The sequence below is a fragment of the Ictidomys tridecemlineatus genome, chromosome 15 (assembly GCF_052094955.1).
Source record: "Ictidomys tridecemlineatus isolate mIctTri1 chromosome 15, mIctTri1.hap1, whole genome shotgun sequence".
In the NCBI taxonomy this organism is placed as follows: Eukaryota; Metazoa; Chordata; class Mammalia; order Rodentia; family Sciuridae; genus Ictidomys; species Ictidomys tridecemlineatus.
Window position 1 is genome coordinate 29,558,035 of NC_135491.1, and position 18,971 is coordinate 29,577,005.

General features: G+C 40.0%; 1 protein-coding gene and 1 pseudogene across 5 annotated transcripts in view; one reads left to right on the forward strand and one right to left on the reverse strand.

Moving 5' to 3' along the window:
* Positions 1-18,971, forward strand: part of Tent4b (terminal nucleotidyltransferase 4B) — a 63,337-nt gene that overhangs the window by 21,341 nt on the left and 23,025 nt on the right. The window lies entirely within an intron of this gene.
* Positions 4,772-5,042, reverse strand: LOC101978442 (NADH dehydrogenase [ubiquinone] 1 alpha subcomplex subunit 1 pseudogene; annotated as a pseudogene).

An 18,971-nucleotide genomic window follows, 5' to 3' on the forward strand; every position in this document is an offset into this window, starting at 1 on the left:
TTCCCAGTCCCTGGCTCTTATAGGAATTTTTGTATTTTATTAATGACAGTTTTCAGTTACTTACAATGATTATCAACCAATCTTATCTATACTGTTAGCCTGGTATGGATTTACTTATATATTGATAGAAAATGTGGGAATTAATGTTTATTTTACTTAGAAATTTGGAAGCAGGCAAAAACCATAGTAGCAGTAGTTTAGAGGAAGGGATGAGTGTGGCTAGTAAATTGTGATTGGCAATTCTAGATGCCTGTTGATGGCATCGCAGGTCTGTGGAATGGGAAGGGCAGGGAAGTCCAAGGTGCTCTTTTTGATTTTGTGATCTTAGTGTTTGAACCCAGGGGTGCTTTGTCACTGAGCTACATTCTCAGACTTTAATTCTTTATTTTGAGACAGTGTCTTGCTAAATGCTTAAGGCCTCCCTAGGTTGCCCAGGCTGGTCTCAAACTCGTAATCCTCCTAGCACAGCCTCCTGAGTTGCTCGGATTATAGGTGTGCACCACTGTGCCTGGTTCCAAGGTACTCTAACTGGAACATTCTGGAACATTGACCAGTGTCTTTTCACTCATTGTGTAGAGTGACTGCGGAAAGTTTGAATTCCTGATTATGGCAACTTTTGATTTTTTAAGCATTTCAGATTTTATTTTCTTAAATATTTCAGATGTGGAGATGATAAAGAGTAATATCTGATTTATCTTGATTTAACACATTTAAGTTCCCTTGTCTTTTCCTCCCCCATCTCCACTCTTCTCTAAGGGGATACAACTGTGCAGATACACTTGCACACTCTTTGATACACTGATGTTTAGCCCTTCCTTTTTTAGAGGTGACTCCCTCCTGCAAGGAAGATATGTGTCTTTTCCATCCATGTTTATACGCTGTGATCTGTGTTTATGCATTCATTAGCATATGTGCCATTATCTGTCTTATTATACACTACATATACACTACATTATGGTTTAACTTTTTGTGTGTGTGTGTGTGTGTGTGTGTGGTGATGGGGGTTTTGCTTAGTTGTCCAGGCTGGCCTTGAACTCAAGATTCTCCTGTCTTAGCCTCTCTGAATTGGGATTATAGGCATGTGCTCTGCATATGTTTAACTTTTTGAGGAACTTGCCTGTTTTCTATCATGGCTAAACCATTTTACATACCCAAACACTCAAAGTTTGAGGATTTCAGTTTCTCCCCATCCTCACCAGCACTATATATTTTCCTGTTTTTGAATGTAGCAATCCATGACGAGTACCATGGTGCATTCCTATAAATCCCAGCTACTCCGCGACCGAGGCAGGAAGATCACAAGTTCCAGGCCAGCTTGGGCAATTTAGTGAGCTTATCTCAAAATAAGAAAAGGGATGGAAATGTAGCTTAGTGGTAGAGCACCCCTGGTTCAATGCTCAATACCATAAAAAAATAAGATAAATAAATGAATGTTGTAGCAATCCTAGTGGGTATAAAGTGATATCAGAGTGTGGTTTCTGCTTTTCTGGGTTTTTTTTTTTTTTTTTTTTTTTGTACCAGGGATTGAACCTGGGGACACTTAACCACTGTGCCACATCCCCAGCCCTATTTTGTATTTTTTATTTAGAGAAAGGGTCTCACTGAGTTGCTTAGTGCCTCACCATTTCTGAGGTTGGCTTAGCCTCCTGAGCTGCTGGGATTACAGGTGTGCACCAGCAAGCCTGGCTCAGAGTGTGGTTTTGATTTTCATTTCTCTAATGACTCTGTTTGTTGAGTATCTTTTCATGTGCTTATTGGCCATTTGCATAATTTTGGAAAAATGTCTTTTCAAATCTTTTGCCCATTTTTAAATTGAGGGTTTTGTTTTGTTTTGGTCATTGTTGAGTCATAGGAGTTTTTCAGGAGTTCTTTATGTATTCTGGATATTATCCCTTATCAGGTGTACGATTTGCAATTATTTTCTCTCATTTTGTGGATTATTTGTTTTCATTGGTAGTGCCCTTTGATGAACAAAAATTTCCAATTTTAAGTCCAGTTTATTTTTTCTTTTTTGTTACGTGTGCATTTGGTGTCATCTGGGAAATTATTGCCAAGTAGAGTGATATGTGAAGTTTTTCCTTAGTGTTTTCTTCCCTGAGATTTATAGTTCTAACTCTTGAGTTCAGGTCTTTAATTCATTTTGAGTTAACTGTTATACATGGGAAATCAAGGGTCCAGCTTTATTCTTTTGTAAGTGGATATCCAGTTTGCCCAGGAATAAATATTGAACAGATTGTCCTTTCCTACTGTGAATGGTCTTGTTACTCTTATTTTTTATTGTAATGTTACTTTAGAATGCATAAAAATATAAACTTCTTATGTTTTAAGATTATAAAAGAAAACAAGTATATAAATAAATACAGATAAAATGGCAAACTCACTAAAATTAAAATTTTGTAATTTTATGGAGCAGGTGATTTTTCATTCTCAATGCCACTCTTGAGGTATTGCTTGCCCTGGCTGGCGTGGGGGCTTGGGGATGCCTCCGTCACCTTGCCAGGCTAACTTCCCTTCTCTCTGTTTTCTGAAAACCAGACACGGCAGGTATACCCTCTGCCCTTTACATGGCATGTGGGCCCATATATGGGGTGGGACACTGCCTTATTCTGTTCTCAACCAGCTAAATTAAAATCCTATTGTTTAGCCTTGGCCTGGCGGTAAACGCATCAGTGCGTGTGGGCTGGGAAACCCCCTGGCAGCTCTGGGTTTCCAAGGAAGCATCTGGGCGATCCAGAACAGGCTTATGCTAGTGTTTTAAATGTAATTTTGAAATGAAAACACACTTTAAAAATTCTCATAGTGACTGTATGGACCTGAAGTGTCTGCAGAGTAGTTTGAGACACTTGCTTGAGGTTGAAAGACATTGCTTTATGTCATGTGCTGTTTATACGTTTAATTTCTCTCCCAAGTTTAAACAGTTAATAGAGATGCTGACATTTTAGTTTGGCAGGAGGAGCTAGTTGTGCTTTTTTTCCCCCCCAACCCTCTGCTTTTCCCACAGTGACCTTTGACAGGGCACCTCACTGTTGCTGCTCCCTGAGTGATGGTAGTGGGGAGTCCTGTTGCACCTGGTGACCCATCTTTTCCTTGACTCCAGTGTAACTTCAGCTTGTTTTATAACTTGTATCTTACTGCTTTTTCCATTGAATACAACCAAACTAAAAGCTTACATTTTCAATTTTACACATGATGTTTGTATTTAAGAATGATTTTACTGACAAGATTCTGCAAGTTGGCTTTTACTACATTGGTTTTTTTTTTTTTTTTTTTTTTTTAATGTGGTTTTCATGACCCTGGAGTATCTTGTCTTCTCACAGTTAAATTCTCAACAGAGTTGTCCCTATTTAAAGTGTGAGGCTGTGCCAATTTGGTCTTAAAATATTGGAAGCAAGTTATGCTGAGATAAAGCTGCAAAGAAAGAGCCTTCATGTTCTGTTGATTATAAATGCTCTTGGCACTTGTTTCTTCTACTTGAAGATGGCTTCTTCTAAAGCATTTTTTGAAAAAATAGTTTCTCAGGTCTTCAGACAGGTCTGGGGGCAGATGTGGAAAGAGAAAACCTGAGGCTCTAAGCTGTCTTGGAATGGTGTGTTTCTCTCGCTCCTTTCTTTCTTTCCTACTGGGAATTGAACCTAGTGCCTCACACGTGCTGGGCAAGTGCTCTACCACTGAGCTACACCCTCAGTCTTTTTTTAACATTTTAATTTGAGACAGGGTCTAGCTGAGTTACCCAGTCTGGCCTTGAACTTGGCAATCCTCCTACCTCAGCCTCCCAACTAGCCAGAATTACTGTTGTGTGCTACCTCGCCAGCTAAGGGAGGCCTTTTTCATGGATGTGAACTCTTTTGTAACACCCAGATCAAATCATTGTTTACCTTGTATGCATGACATGAAGTAGTGCCTTAATCTAATTTCAGGAAATGGTTTAATATTTCTATTAAATTTTTTAAAATTAAGTAATAACCACAGCGTCATATTTATTGAGCAGATGGTATTTTTGGTATTTCTTTTCACCCAACTAAGAATATGAGTGTGAAATAACATATTTCTATGATTGATAGTAGGACAGGATTTTAAAAATTTTCATAGTGAGAATTCTTCAGTGATCCCTGCAGATTAGCCACCTGATATGTGACTGTTAACTGCCGGTGGCGGTGGCTGCTACTGCTGCTGCTGCTTCGAATTTTTAATGCTTTTTTTTATTGTGATAAAATATGCAAAACATAAAATTACTCTTGTGACCATTTTAAAGTGTACAGTTGGGGACATTAAGTACAGTCACAGTGTCGTGCAACCATTGCCACTAATTCCAGAACATTTTATCTCTAAATAGAACTCCTGCACTCATTGAGCAGTTAGTTTTTCCCCAGTAGGCCCCTCCCCAGCCCCTGGCAACCAATAATCTACTTTCTGTCTCTGAGGATTTGCCTGTTCTGCATATTTCATGTAAATGGAATTACATAACATGTGGTCTATTGTGTCTGTGCCGTCTTTCTGTTTTAAAGATTAATCCAGGGCTAGGAATGAAGCTCAGTAGTAGAGCAGCTGCCTGGCATGCGTAAGGACCTGGGTCCATCTCCAGCACCATACACTTAATAAAAAAAAAAATTATCCATGTTGTAGCTGCATCAGCACTTTATTCTTTTTATATTCATTGTATGGATATACCACAATATCACATCTTTTGCTTTTTCATTTTAGTTTGGTTTTCATTTTAGTTTGATTATGTATTGCATAACACTGCATGCCACGTAATATATCACATAACTTTCTAGCAGGGGTAGATGACCACAACTAAGTTTTTTCCCTCGATCAGGAAAATGCTTCTGTAATCAGTTTTCTCCAAACCCTTTGATATATAATAATGATTAACTCCAGATATGTGCCTGTTTCTTTCTATCAAACTCTACTCAGGGAAAATAGGCAACCTTTTTTCTTTTTCCCTATTAGAGAACTTGTGGATGGATGTAGGCAGTGGCCACTCCAGGGATAACCAAGCACAGACCCGTGATGCTGAGTCCTGAAAGAATCTTGAACCACATTTCTGCATGGTTACCTAAACCAAAACCACAGCTACTCCTTAACGCTGCTTAGAAATGACTGGGAAGAACGCCTTTGGGACAGGAGTTCCCTATGTTTCTCCTTGCTAGCAAAACAATAAACCTGTTTCCTTTTTCTCAAAACTGAGTTGTCATTATTGGATCGGCCTTGGGAACAAGGACCAAGCTTTTGGCAACAAATTTGGCACCCCAGATGGGCCTGAGAGCAGCCTGCACTCCAGCTTTCTTTAGCAGGCCTGGCTCTCCAAGGAACCCACCTTCCCTGCTGAGGATGCAAGGTGGCTGGCGAACTTGGTGAGAGCCAGCTGCAGGAGAGTTAGGAGCCAGGTTGCTCCATCGTGGTCCACTTTGAGAAAAAGGAAACTGGACTCAGGAAAGTCATGACAACTTAAGCCATTTGTATGACCCTTGCCCGTGTATGCCTTATCTAGTTACCTGCCATCGGCAGCTGTGGACCTCTGGACTGCTCCGCTGCTAAAGGTGCACACCCTACCTGATACAGAACAAGGACTTTGGGTCTCTTCTCCCAACTTCACCCCCTTTCAGCAGGAAGCAGTTTGGAGATGTCATGGCCCATTTTTTCCATAGAAATGGAATGTGGAAATTGACAGTGGTCCACTTGATGCTTTGAACATAACCCTTGCTGCAACTTATTTTTAAAGTGGACACATTTCTTTCTCTTCCTCTCTCCCTTCTCCTCCATAATCTCTCCCCCTATTAGTGAATCTTGAACCACATTTCTCCCTCCCTAATCTCTCCTTCCCTAATCTCAGGGGAAACAGGATTGCCTTTCTTCCCCATGTTAGGCAGTTTATCTGTCCTTGAGTACACACCTACCATAGACTTTGGGGATGGTACCAGAAGACCTCAAGTGAACCACAACTCTAGCAGAGAACATGTAGAATGCAGCCTTTGGATCACCTCCTTAAAAGCCCGCTGTTCCTGTTGACGGACAGAATCACAGCCTTTGGGACAGGATCCTCTGTGTTTCTCCTTGGCTACCAAAGCAATAAACCTTCTATTTTCTTTTTCTCAAAAAAAAAAAAGAAAAGAAAAAAGAAAAAAAAAAGTGACCTGAGTTCAGCTCCTTTCCCAGAAAACCCATTACTTCATTTTATTAATGACAAGTCTTTTGGGTAACCATGTATTAAAATTGTTACGAAATATACGTAACATAAGATTTACTATCTTTAGCCATAAGTTTGTTCTGTTTGGCATTAAATACATTCACATGGTTGTTACCATCATCCTTTTGCACAAGTTTTTTTCCTTAACTAAAACTCTGTATTGGTTAAACACTCATTCCCATTTTCCCCACCCTGTTAGCCACCATTCTACATTGTCTTTATGACAGAGATTTCACTACTCTAAGGACCCCATGTAAATGGGATCAAAAGGTATTTGTCCTTTTGTAACTGGCTTATTTCATTCAGCATAATGTCCTCAAGATTCTCAGACTTGTCAGAATTTCCTTCCTTTTTAAGGCTAAATAATATTCCATTGTATCTGAATATCACATTTTGTTTCTCCATTTATCTTTGCATTGATACCTAGGAGGTTCCACACCATGACTGATGCTGCTGTGAATGTAGGTGTACAGTTATCTGAGACCCTGCTTTCAATTCTTACCCAGAAGTGGAATCGATGGATCTTATAGTGATTGTCTCTCTCTCTCCCCCGCCTCCATTTTTTATTTTTATTTTTTGGTGAACTGCCACACTTCTTTCCACCAGTGGCTATCCCACTTGACAGTCCCACAAGCAAAGGACAAGGATTCCAGTTTTGCCACATTCTTGCTAACATTTGTTATTTTCTTTTTCCCCCATAGGAGCCATCCTAATGGCTACTTTGATTTACTTTTTATTTTTTGTGATATTAGGAATTGAACCCAAGAGCATTCTTCAAATGAGCTACATCCTCAGCTCTTTTTATTTATTTTTTTATTTTGTGGCAGGATCTTACTAAGTTGCCCAAGCAGGCCTCAGACTTGAGATCCTCCTGCCTCAGCCTCCCAAATCATTGATATTACAGGTGTGTGCCACGATGCCCAATCTAATGGCTACTTTTTAAATGGATTTAAAATCTTAATGTATAACTAAATTTTAACTAAAAGCTTGATTAACACAAAGCCTTTGTAAAATATCAGTAGTATAACGCGTTGTGGTGTATGCCCTGTAATGCCAGCCACTTGGGAAACAGAGGCAGGAAGATGGCAAGTTTGAGACCGTCCTTACCAATTTAATGAGACCCTGTCTTGAGAAAGAGAGAGGAAGGAAGGGAGGGAGGGAGGGAAAGAAGAAAAGAACAAAGGAATGAATGAGCTAGGGATGTAGCTCAGTGTCAAAGCACCATTCTTTTTTTTTTTTTTTTTTTTCAAAGCACCATTCTTAATTAACACTTTAATGTGAACTGGGATGGAAGTGTGGAGGATATTGAGGAGATAAGGTTACTACTACAGTACTTACCAAAACTATAAACCTCTTCTACAGTTTTTTTAACCCCGAATAATAGGCAGTCAGAAAACTAAGTGACATCATTTGGTAGACTTTATCAAGTTACCTTCCCTCCCCACCCCCAGTACTGGGGATTGAATTCAGGGGTGCTCTACCACTGAGTTACATCCCCAACCCTGTTATTTTCTTTTTTGGGGGTGGGGACGTGTACCGGGGACACTCAACCACTGAGCCACATCCTCAGCCCTATTTTGTATTTTATTTAGTGACAGGGTCTCACTGAGTTGCTTAGCTCCTCGCCATTGCTGAGCCTGGCTGTCAATCCTGACTCCACCTCTCGTGCCTCTGGGATCACAGGCGTATGCCCCGCGCCCAGCCCTAGCCCCTTAGCCCTTTTCTTTATATTGTATTTTGAGCCAGGGTCTAACTAAGTGCCTCGGCTGGCCTTGAACTGGCCGTCTTTCTCCCTTAGCTAGGATTGCTGGGCTTACAGATACATGTCTTGGTGCCCAGCTTCAAGTTATTTTTCTCTTTTGTACTAGGGATTGAGCCTGAGGGCACCTCCCACTGAATTACTTCCCTAGTCTTTTTATATTTTAAATTTTGTGATAGAGTTTTAGGGTCATGCTGAATTGCTGGTGGTCTCTCTAAGTTTCTGAGGCTGCCTTGGAACTTGCTGGGATTATAGGTGTTCCCCACCACACCCAGCTTGGAATTGCTCTTGAATGTTATGGAATCTATGTAAGAATGGGTCAGCAGACTTTCCCTATAAAGATAGTAATATTTTAAGCTCAGTTGGTCCTTTGGTTTTGTTTCAGCCACTCAACCCTGCTGTCACTGACATTCAAATGAGGGAGGCTCTAGTCCAATAAAAATTATTTACGTACAGTGCATTGAGTTGTATATAATTTTCATGTGTCCCCAGTATAATTTTCTTTTGACTTCTTTTCAACCATTTAAAAAAGACAAAAACACTCTTAGCTTGTGGTTATATGAAAACTGGCCTTGTTTTTACCTTTTGAATATGTCTGCTGACCTCTGGTATCGAGGAATCAGTAGATGTTGGTGGTGTGGCACCATGTGGTACTTGTTATTTTTTGAAACACTTTTGTTAACTTTTTGGTTTTGGCAAAGGGTAAAGGAGTCAGGCTGGTGCAGAGGAATGACAAGCCCAAAGGAGTACATCTTGGAATCTCAGATGGGACACGTGTCTGATGTAATAAAGATCGAGTGACTGGACCAGGGCCTGGCACGGTGCTTACCATGCCATCACCTTCCGTCAGTGTTCACGGGAACGTAGGTAACAAGGAGGAGTGGAGGGATTTCTGAACGTATAAGGAGGATGGCTGGTGCCACCACACTAAGTGACTGTTTTAGAGAAATGACTCCTGTCATTGCTCTTTGTGTGTGAGTTCAAGGCAACTGAAGCCTGAGAGTAAGGTGGGCACTTGAAAGTACGTTGGCCCATGCATCGTGTTGGTGCTTCAAAGAACTCTGGAGTGGACTTTTAACATCCCTGTTTTACAGATGAAGGGAATGAGAATGAGGAAAGTTGGTGTCTTACTGTTTTGTGCTGCTGTAACAGATGAGGTAATTTACAGAGGAGATTTGTTTCTTGCAGCTCCGAAGGCTGAGAAGTCCAAAGTCAAAGGGCCTATATATCTAGTGAATGCCTTTTTGCTGTGTCATCCCATGGGGGAAGGCAGAAGGGCAAGAGAGCAAGCATGAGAGCCCTTGTATTATGCGCCCTCGCCAGGATTGTCCTTAGTGCCCGTTCACTGCATTCGTGGCATTTGCTAGCCTGCTTCTCCAAATTCTTCCAGCCTCTACCCACTACCCAGTTTCAAAGCTACTTCAGCATTTTGACATGTTTGTTAATAGCAACAACTCCACTCTCAGTACCAAAATTTTATTAGTCAGGGTCTCCAGTGAGGCAGAACTGATAGGCTGTAGTTAGAGAAATAGACAAGAAAGTATTTCTGCAGAGAACTGGTGCATGTGATATTGGAGGCTGACAGGCTGTCTACATGTTGGAAACCCTGGGATGCTGGTATTGTTAACTCCTTTCAGTCCAAGTCTGGATTTTTCAGAACCAAAAGCCAGTAGTAGCGTAACTCTCGGTCTGAGACCAAAGGCCTGGGAACTCAGGGGGCTGCTGAGTTTAAAGGCCAAAGAGCCTGGGGTTCTGTGATCAGGCAGAGACTTCTGTGGTCCTAGTGGTTGCTGTGTTCAAGTGAGAAGATCTGATTTCAGATTTGGTACTGTCATTGGTTTTCTGGACGTTAGGGAAATGCATTAGTCTCCATTAAAAAAAATCTTACGATTAGAGGACAGGTGCCAGTGTCGCACACCTGAAATCCCAACAGCTCAGGAGACTGACGCAGGAGGATTATTGAGAGTTCAGAACCAGCCTCAGCAATGGCGAGGTGATAAGCAACTCAATGAAACCCTGTTTCTGAAGAAAATTACAAAAATAGGGTTGGGGATGTGGCATAGTGGTTGGAGTGCTCCTGAGTTCAATCCCTGGTACCAAACAAAACAAAACAAAACCCTTATAATTAATTAGAAATTAACTCTGCCTAGTCTACCTTGTAGTATTATTGTGGATCCTTGAATCAGAGAACAGGTCAGAGTTCTTTGAAAAATATGAGTACCATCCAAATTTAGATGCTTTGTCCAAAAGCGAGGTTCCTCCAAAGCACAGATAGGAAAGTGTAAGAAAGTGCCCATGTCACATCAATATAATTTTCAAAGTCTAGCATTGAACTGTGAACTTGGTTCTTTTGGAAAAACCCTTAGGCTCTCAGTGGTTTGACTGTTCTTTAGTGACAATAGTAAGTTGAATAGAAACTAGATGAGGGACAGGGAGGAAGTCAGAATGATACACTAAGAATAAGCCAATAACAGAGCCCAAATTCAGACTCTTAAGTTGCTCTGATGGGCTGGAGTTGTGGCTCAGTGACAGAGCGCTTGCCTTGCCCATGTGAGGCACTGGGTTCGATCCTCAGCACCACATAAAAATGAATAAACAAAATAAAGATAATTGCATCCATCTATAACTAAAAAATAGTTTAAAAAAAGTTGTTCTGAATGATACTGGATGGTTATGGGTATGTATAATGAAGGCCCTGAGTTATGAAAATAGAAAGAAGGCTTTAAATTATGTCTGGTGCAATATTATAGCATATTTATCATTATTAAATTTTAGCATGTACAAAGCAGAGTTTTGCAATACTTACATTTTTCATTTTATGTTAGTAACTAACGAACTTAGACAATTATAGGTTCTCTTCAGAATGATCAAAATGTTTGTGATGTCTTCCAAAAACATGAATATATGTGTACACACACACACAACACATATACACATATTAAGACATAAATATCTATTTTAAAATTTGGTGGGCTGTCTATTGGGTCTCTTACTTTGTCCATGGGTCTTAAAGATCTTAGACTGTTGGGGGAATAAGACACTTTAGTGGGAGTCTATAGAAAAGGTTCATGAGTAAGCATTATTTCGATAAAGTGCTATTAAGTTGCTTACTATAGACACAGTAGAAATTGCTTAGAATAGTACTCATTCCAGGACTTATTTTGGAGTGAAAGAAATAGTGTGTTTAGTGCTTCACAGTATATCTCACATGGATGTGCTTCCCTGGTTTCTGTAGACAGCAAATTGAAGAGAAGTTAGGTGGTAAAGGAAACAGAAGTGTCAAAGATAAATTTGGTCTGAGAGATTTAACAAGGGGAAACAACACAGCGCAGATGATTTTTGTAAACACAGAATCATAGGAAATCTTATTAAATCTTAGGCATATCCAAATGTCATCCTGTGATCTGCTGTTGGTTGAGCAATGGAAGTATCAGATATATTGATTTTATTTTGTTTTATTTGCTATTTGTTGGGTTAAGAATATTACATAATTGGGAATATCAGGAAAAAAGGATTATATTTTAGTATACTGGATTGGTTTGACTGTAAACACTTGTCATTACCATAATATTAGTGGCTTATTTGTGAAATTTGGTTAGGAGAAAGCCACTTTATAGAGTTGTGGATTTTAGTTTCTTTATTGACATCATCATCATCAAATGAGGAAGCTACCATTTGCTTTATTCTGTAAAAAGTGGAACAGGTGCTTCTTGAAAATAGTTATTGAGTGCAGTCTTAAAATGAAATTTGTCTGTAAAAAAGTACAACTTCAGTAAACTAGGAAAAAAGGTTCCAGGCTTCTATTTTTATAGCTCCTGGTCAGAGAAGAAAGGGACCTTCCTTACTGTCAGTATGTAAAAACCTCAGGAAGACACCGTGTGGGCTGCTGAGCCCTGTGCCCATCTCTGTGTCAGGACCACGGGGACACTGCTTTAACTGGTGGCCACCCATGCCTGCTCCCCTCCAGGACTGACAGCGGGCTTTATAGTAGGGACACATGGAACGGTAGGGACCAAAACTGTTCCCTCTGTTAAACAATTTGGCCATAGGATCCTGGAGGGGAGCAGGGGACTGGCTCCTGGGCAGACTGGAACAGCAAGTATGTCCTCTGTCATTGAGAAGAGAATAGACTATTCAGTAAAGGGGGCTGGATACTTTCTTCAATGTTTGGAAAAAAAAAAAACAGTTGAAGTAGTTTCTCTGTATCTGTGGTTTTGCTTTCTACTGCCAACCAAGATCTGAAAAATATTACATGGAAAATTCTAGAAACAAGCCATACGTTTTAAATCCTGTGTTGTTCTGAGTGGCATGAAATCTCACACTGGCCTGGCAGGACTTGAATCATCCATTTGTCCAGCCTATTGGTGCTGTATACTCTACACACCCCTTGGTCACTCAGGCTGTCTTGTCTGGGTTACAGAATCACAGAATCTTCCTGATGCTGTGTTCAAGTAAGTAAACCCTGATTTTGCTTACTAATGGCCGCAAAGGCAGTAGGAATGATGCTGTCAATTTGGATTTGCTGAAGAGAAGTTTAGTGGTAAAGTACTAAACTTTTAAGTGAAAAGATCAAAGTGTAGTGTGATATTTTGAGACAGAGAGAAACACCACACTCACATAACCTTTACTACAGTATATTGTTATAATTGTTCAGTTGTTGTTTTAATCTGTTGTTCTGCTTAATTTGTAATATCATAGCCATGTATGTATGGGAAAAAAACATAGTATCACAGCTATGTATGTGTAGGAGAAAACATAGTATCTACGGGATTCAATACAGTCCATTCTTTGAGGCATCTATTGGGGGCTTTGGAATGAATTCCCCATGGATAAGGGAGAGGACTATAACACACCCCTGCCTCTTACCATATTTGGTTAAATAGCAAATGAATAAGTGACAGTTCGATAGGAAAGAGTAAACAACTAGAAGAAAATGCAGTCAGGTTTTTTTTTTAAACATTTTTTACAGACTTTATATTTTAGAACTGTTTTAGGTTCATAGCAAAATTGAGTAGAAGGTACAGGTTTTCCCCCAAGGAGATATTGCACCAGTGGTACATTTGTTACAGTTAGTCTATAATGACCCATTATCAAATGTCCATATTTACATTAAGGTTTACTCAATGTACTGCTCTGTGAGATTTGATAAATATGTAATGGCATGTACCCATTATTACAGTATCACATAGAGTAGCGCTGCCTCCCAAGCCTGGGCACCCACTGATCTCTTTAAGGTCACCAGTTTTGCTTTTTCCATGCTGTCACGTATGTAGCCTTTTCAAATTGCTTCTTTGCATTTAAGATTCTTCACTGCCTTTTCCTGGATTGATAGCTTGTTTCTTTTTAGAAACAAGTAAGGATGTACCAGTTTGTTTATCCACTCACCTACTGAAGGACATCTTGGTTGCTTCCAAGTTTTGGCAATTATGCATAAAGCTGCTGTAAATATCCATGGTAAGGTTTTTGTATGTACATATTTTCAGCTTCTTTGGGTAAATACTGAGAAGCATGATTACTGGTCTTTGGTGAGGTATGTTTAGTGTTGGTGTTTTGTTGTTGTTGTTTGTTTTTCTTGCTGTGCTGGGGATGGAACCCAGGACCTCTCACATGCTGGGCAAACACTTTGCCACTGACCTGCAGCCTAGGCTTGTATGTTTAGTTTTGTAAGAAACTACAAAAACTCTTCCAAAGTGGCCATACCATTTTGCATTCCCACTAGCAGAAAATGAGATTTCCTGTTGCCCCACGTCTTCCCTCAACATTTGGTATTGTCAGTGTCTTGGTTTTTGTCCATTCTAATAGGTGTGTAGTAATGTATCACTTTTTAAATTTGCAATTCCCTAATGACATATGATGTTGAACATCTTTTTAATATACTTACTTACCATCTTCCCTGGTCAGGTATCTGTTTAGGTCTTTTGCCTGTTTTCTAAATGGGTTGTTTGTTTGCTTATTGAGTTTTAAGTGTTTGGTGTGTATTTTGAATATTAGCCTTTTGCAAATCTTTTCTTCCAGTCTGTGGCTTTTCTTCTCATCCTCTTGATACTCAGATGGTTTTTTCTATCTCTTTTTTTTTAAGCTTTTTGAAATATATAGGGAGACTTAAAAGCAGAGCTTGCAGACTGATGACCTGATGGCTCGATCAAACCTGCACATGCATTAAGTTTTATATTTCTAACTTTCAGAATGACATTTTTGTTAATCATTAGCAGTAGCTGACATTTCCTGAGGGCTCACTCTGTGCTAAGTAAACAGTAAAGCCTGTGCTAAGCCCTTTCCACGCTCCTGTTGAATCCCTGCAGAAACCTTCCAAGGTAGCATTGTCGCTGTCCTAAGTGTACAGTTGGAAACAGACTTTGGTAGGTGAAGGACTGGCCCCAGTATGCCCAGGTAACAGGAGTGACAAATAGATGTGATTCCAGATCATAGTTTTTAAACAACTATATTTCAGCACAATGTTTATTGAAATGACTTGAAACAGAAAGCATACAAATGTCCAGTAAACGTGGGTACAGTAGCACACACCTGTAATCCCAATGGCTCTGGAGTGTGAAGTAGGAGAATTGCAAGTTCAAAGCCAGCCTTAGCAACTTGGTGAGACTTTGTCTAAAATATATTTAAAAAAAAGAAAAGAGGGCTGGGGATGTTGCTCTGTGGTTAAGCACCTCTGGGTTCAATCCCTGGTACCAAATAAATAAATAAAAATAAAACCGCCTCTTCATTGGTATGGAGGTTGGAGAAGGATTTTTATCATTTTTGGTGGAGTGAATTTTGAGAATATTTTTCAAAAGTATTAATTGTTCATATCCTTTCCATAGGGGTTTTACTTTTTGGCATTGAATCCAGGGGTGCCCTCAGCCACTGAGCTACACCCCCAGCCCTTTTTATTTTGCTATAGAGTCTTGCTAAGATACCTACGTTGTCCTTGAGCTTGCCATCCATCCTCCTGCCTCTGGCTCTGGAGCTGAGATTAAAGGTGTGTATTACTATACGTGGCCAGGGATTGAACTTCTGAGAATTTATTTTTAGGAAAAAATTAGAGTTGATTACATATACATGTGCTCAGTAGTGAAAATTAGAAGCAGCCTAAGTTATGGTATATTCATATTCTAGAATGTACAATCATTAAGAATTCATTTTTATCATATCAGATGCCATGAATAGTGATATGGTCTGTATTTTTCCACTGACTGAAATGATACCTATAGCAAAGCAGTTTGTTTCAGGTCTTTGGCCTAGAGTCACTACTGGCTATATTTTGCTGTTACAAGGAGCGGGATATATAGGTGATTTTTCTTTTTCTTATGTGTTTTTGTATACTTCTAAATTTACATTTTTCTTTTAATGTTTTTGTAAATGTAGAAAAAGCGTAGGACCTCATTAAAGTCAACATGGCTTTATGCACTTTGTTTTAGATATATGTAAAAATGTATTCTTTGTGAATCAGTTTGTTTTGTTTTTTTTGCTTAAGGTCTTAAATAATCCTTAGGTAATACCAGCACTTATCCAAAAGATCTCTACAGTACAGAAAAAGAAAGTAAATTGTGACAGCCTTTCTCCAAGGTAAATGAAACTGTTCCAGTTTCATTATCCATGATAATCACTATTAATAGTTAAAGTATTTTAAATATGCATTGGGAGCTTGCCCTATTTAATATAAATTATTTATTAAACAAATAACCACATTTAATGTTTTGGACATTGAGAGTTTCATAGGTAGGCTTTCTATAGGTGAAACCCCCCTGCTTCTTTATCACTACCCTTACCTGGGAAGATGTGGCAACATGTTAATTGTAAATTTAGAATAGTGCCTGTTCTTAAATCCTAACCTCTCCACCAAAGACAAATAAAAAATATGTGATATTAGAATCGAGTGAATCAAATATATTGGTATTTTGTTATTATAGTTAAGAATATAATAGTTCTTATAGGATGAATTATTTATTTATTCTTACTGGTATTTGGACCTTATAGGTAAGAAAGAGATTCAGCCTGTGTGTATATGTGTGTGTGTGTGTGTGTGTGTGTATGTTTGTGTGTATTTGTGTTTCTTTAGCTCAACAAATATACGATGGCCTTCCACTTGAGGAATAAATTCATTAACTAAGCTCCCACCAACACCCAAGATAGCTGATCTTAGTTGGGGAGGATTACCAGCCATTCTTCTTTAGGCTTCTTAACTTCACCCAGATTTGGTTAGGTCTACTCGGAGTGGTCAGGAAGTTGTTGAGAATTTTTCCTTGAAGGGGAAAGAATTATTGAATACAAGTAGATAAAGTAACTCTTTGGTAATGATTTCTTTTCTTTTTCTCCCTTTACCTTATGTTGTAATTGGTGGAAAGCAATGGCAGGGTCGGTGCTGACAGTGGCCAGGGAAAGAAGCCAAATGGGGAAGGGACAGAGATGTCATCAGCTGAAAACCTTCCTTCTGGGGCTGGGAACATGGCTCAGTGGTAGAGCTCTTGCCTAGCATGTGTCAGGCCCTGGGTTTGATCCCTAGTACCAAAACAAAAACAAGACAAAACAAATCCATCCCTCTGAGCCATTGGTCTAAAAAATAAGGTCCAGAAATGGAGGACAACCAGCGATGTCATGTGAAAAAGAATGTTCTAAGTTTCTAGGAAAGCACATATGAATATCTCTTAAAAGGAGGGAAAAAATGAAAATGTTGTAGTCTAGAACATATAGATTACTCTACATTCTCTGTGCTTTTGTTCCCATGTTCTGTTGTAGGAGGGGTTTTAAAAGCAAACATGACATTTAAAGATGAATAGCCATGGTATAGCATTTATAAAAGATATGTGTGCTCTCTCCTTTTAAATAATTTTACATTGTCAATCATATATTTTTGCTTCACTTTTTTTTTTTTTTCAATCTTAGAGGAGATGGTGAGAGTTATTCAGGGGCGTAAGTTTCTTGTGCCTGAGTAGAAGAGGGGGAAGGGCTTTTTCCTTTCAGCTTTGGTATTGGTGATCTTCCCATTTAGTTAAGCATGACTTTGGTCACATGACCTCATATTCTTATCAGTACTATAGAAAATTGGACACATCATAGAAACTTTTTATAAAGCCTTTTGGGGGGTAGTTCCGTGGTAGAATGCATGCTTAGCATCCCTAACACCAAAAGAAAAGGGAGGAGTATTTTGGTTTTAAAAAATTACATGTTGCCAGGCACATTGATTTGGTAGGCGAGGCAGGAGGATTGCAGATCTGTGGCCAGCTTGGACAATTTAGCAAGACCCTGAGAAAATTTTAAAAACAGTGGTAGAGTGCTTGCCTGGCCTGTGCAGGGCTTTGGGTTTAATTCCCAGTACTGGAAAAAAATTAAAAATTACATGTTCTTTGTGGATATTTACTTAGAACCCATCTTCAAAGCATAGCAGACAGGTCCTTTGGCTGCATTCTGAGAAGCAAAATTGCCTCCTTAGCTGTTAAGGCTCTCCGTGGTTCCCGGCCAGATTGGCCCCTCCCTTATGATCTGTTAGTGCTGCCCCACCACCTATGCATTACCTTGGATCCTGGAGGTCAGTCATCTCCCTTTTGTGACCACTAGACACATCCCCAGGGCATGGATGAATGTTGCCTTCCTGAGGGAGTGGCTCTGGGCTCTGCACAGTAGGCCCTTACACTCCACGGTTTTGTTTGCGCAGTCTCTGAAGTCATTTTTCCCCTGAGATTTCCGGTTGGTGGGTGGGGGGTTGGGTCTTGGTAAGCCATGGGGCTGCCTTTGCAGCAGCTTTTCTAAAAAGATCTGGCATGTTCCAGCACAGTTCTGTGGGACTGCACTGGGAGAAGGGAGGGCACAGTGCTCCTGTAGAGTGTGGAAGCGACACAGTGGTGGAAGGTGACCTTGATGGTCACACATGGAGTTGGCCTGTAGAAATGGAGGCAAGTGGCCGACCACTCGTGTGGAGGCTGCCACAGTGTCCTCCGGTTGAGCGGGGAGGACCTGAGTCAAGCCGAGTGGGGCTGGGCTGGAAGCCTTTGGTTTTGGTTTTCAGTAGAAGCATTTGGAGACTAGTTAGCTCCAGAAGATAAAGAAGGGTGAGCGGGGAAGACTCTGAAGTTTTCATTTGGGGAAACAATAATTCATAGAGGAAAGTGTGATCCTAGGGGTAGGATGGGAGAAAGACGAGGAGTTTCATTCGGTCTGTTGGGTTTGAAGTGACAGCTCAGTGGAAGTATCTAGCTGGTTGCTGAAAGTAGAGGAGCTGATGTGTGAGTGACTTTCTTTGTTTAACTTGAATTCTGGAGCCTTCTGAAGTTGTCACTCAGCTTTCCCTGCATCCCCCTAGGGTTTGAGTTGCTTCTCCTGGTGACTCGTGTATGAGAAAAATCAAGCAGCACAAAAGGGTAAGTCCCTGCCACTTCAGACCTCAGTCCCACCTCAGAGGAAGGTACTGCCAGCAGCTTTTGTCTATTCTGGAAATTCTTGCAGATACATACACACTTGAGGATAGAAATCCCTGGAAAGGATGAGTCAGGCGTTAATGGAAACTCACCATGCGCCCTGCAGTCCGGCATACAGTGGCTCCTCAGGTGCAGGTCTGTGCGCCAGTGCTGTGTGCCCAGGTCCCCTGGTGTCCACCCTGCTCAGGCTGAATCCCTTCAATGCCCCATGCTCCCAGTTGTGAATTCTGTAACTTTTTAGTATGGAAGACTGGATTATTAAGAATAATTTGAAACACATACAAAAAAATATTTTAAAAATGAGTTTTTTCTCCTTAAAATGTTATTTTCTTTAATGAATATTTTTTTCTCGATATGAAGGTCTGTTTTTTTAAGATAACAATGGTCATTAATATCTTCATTTTTAGAATGTGGTTTACATTTTAAGAAGCAAATCTTGTCCCTCCGCAGTCAAACTCTGGATTTAACCACTGTTAATAGTTTGGAATGTAGAGCGGTTCTCTGGAGGCAGAGGGCTGCACTCACACAGGGGTGCTTGTGCACACAGTGGGTTTTTTTTTTTTAATCTTTGTTTTATTTATTTATTTTTGTGTGGTATTGAGAATCAAACCCAGTG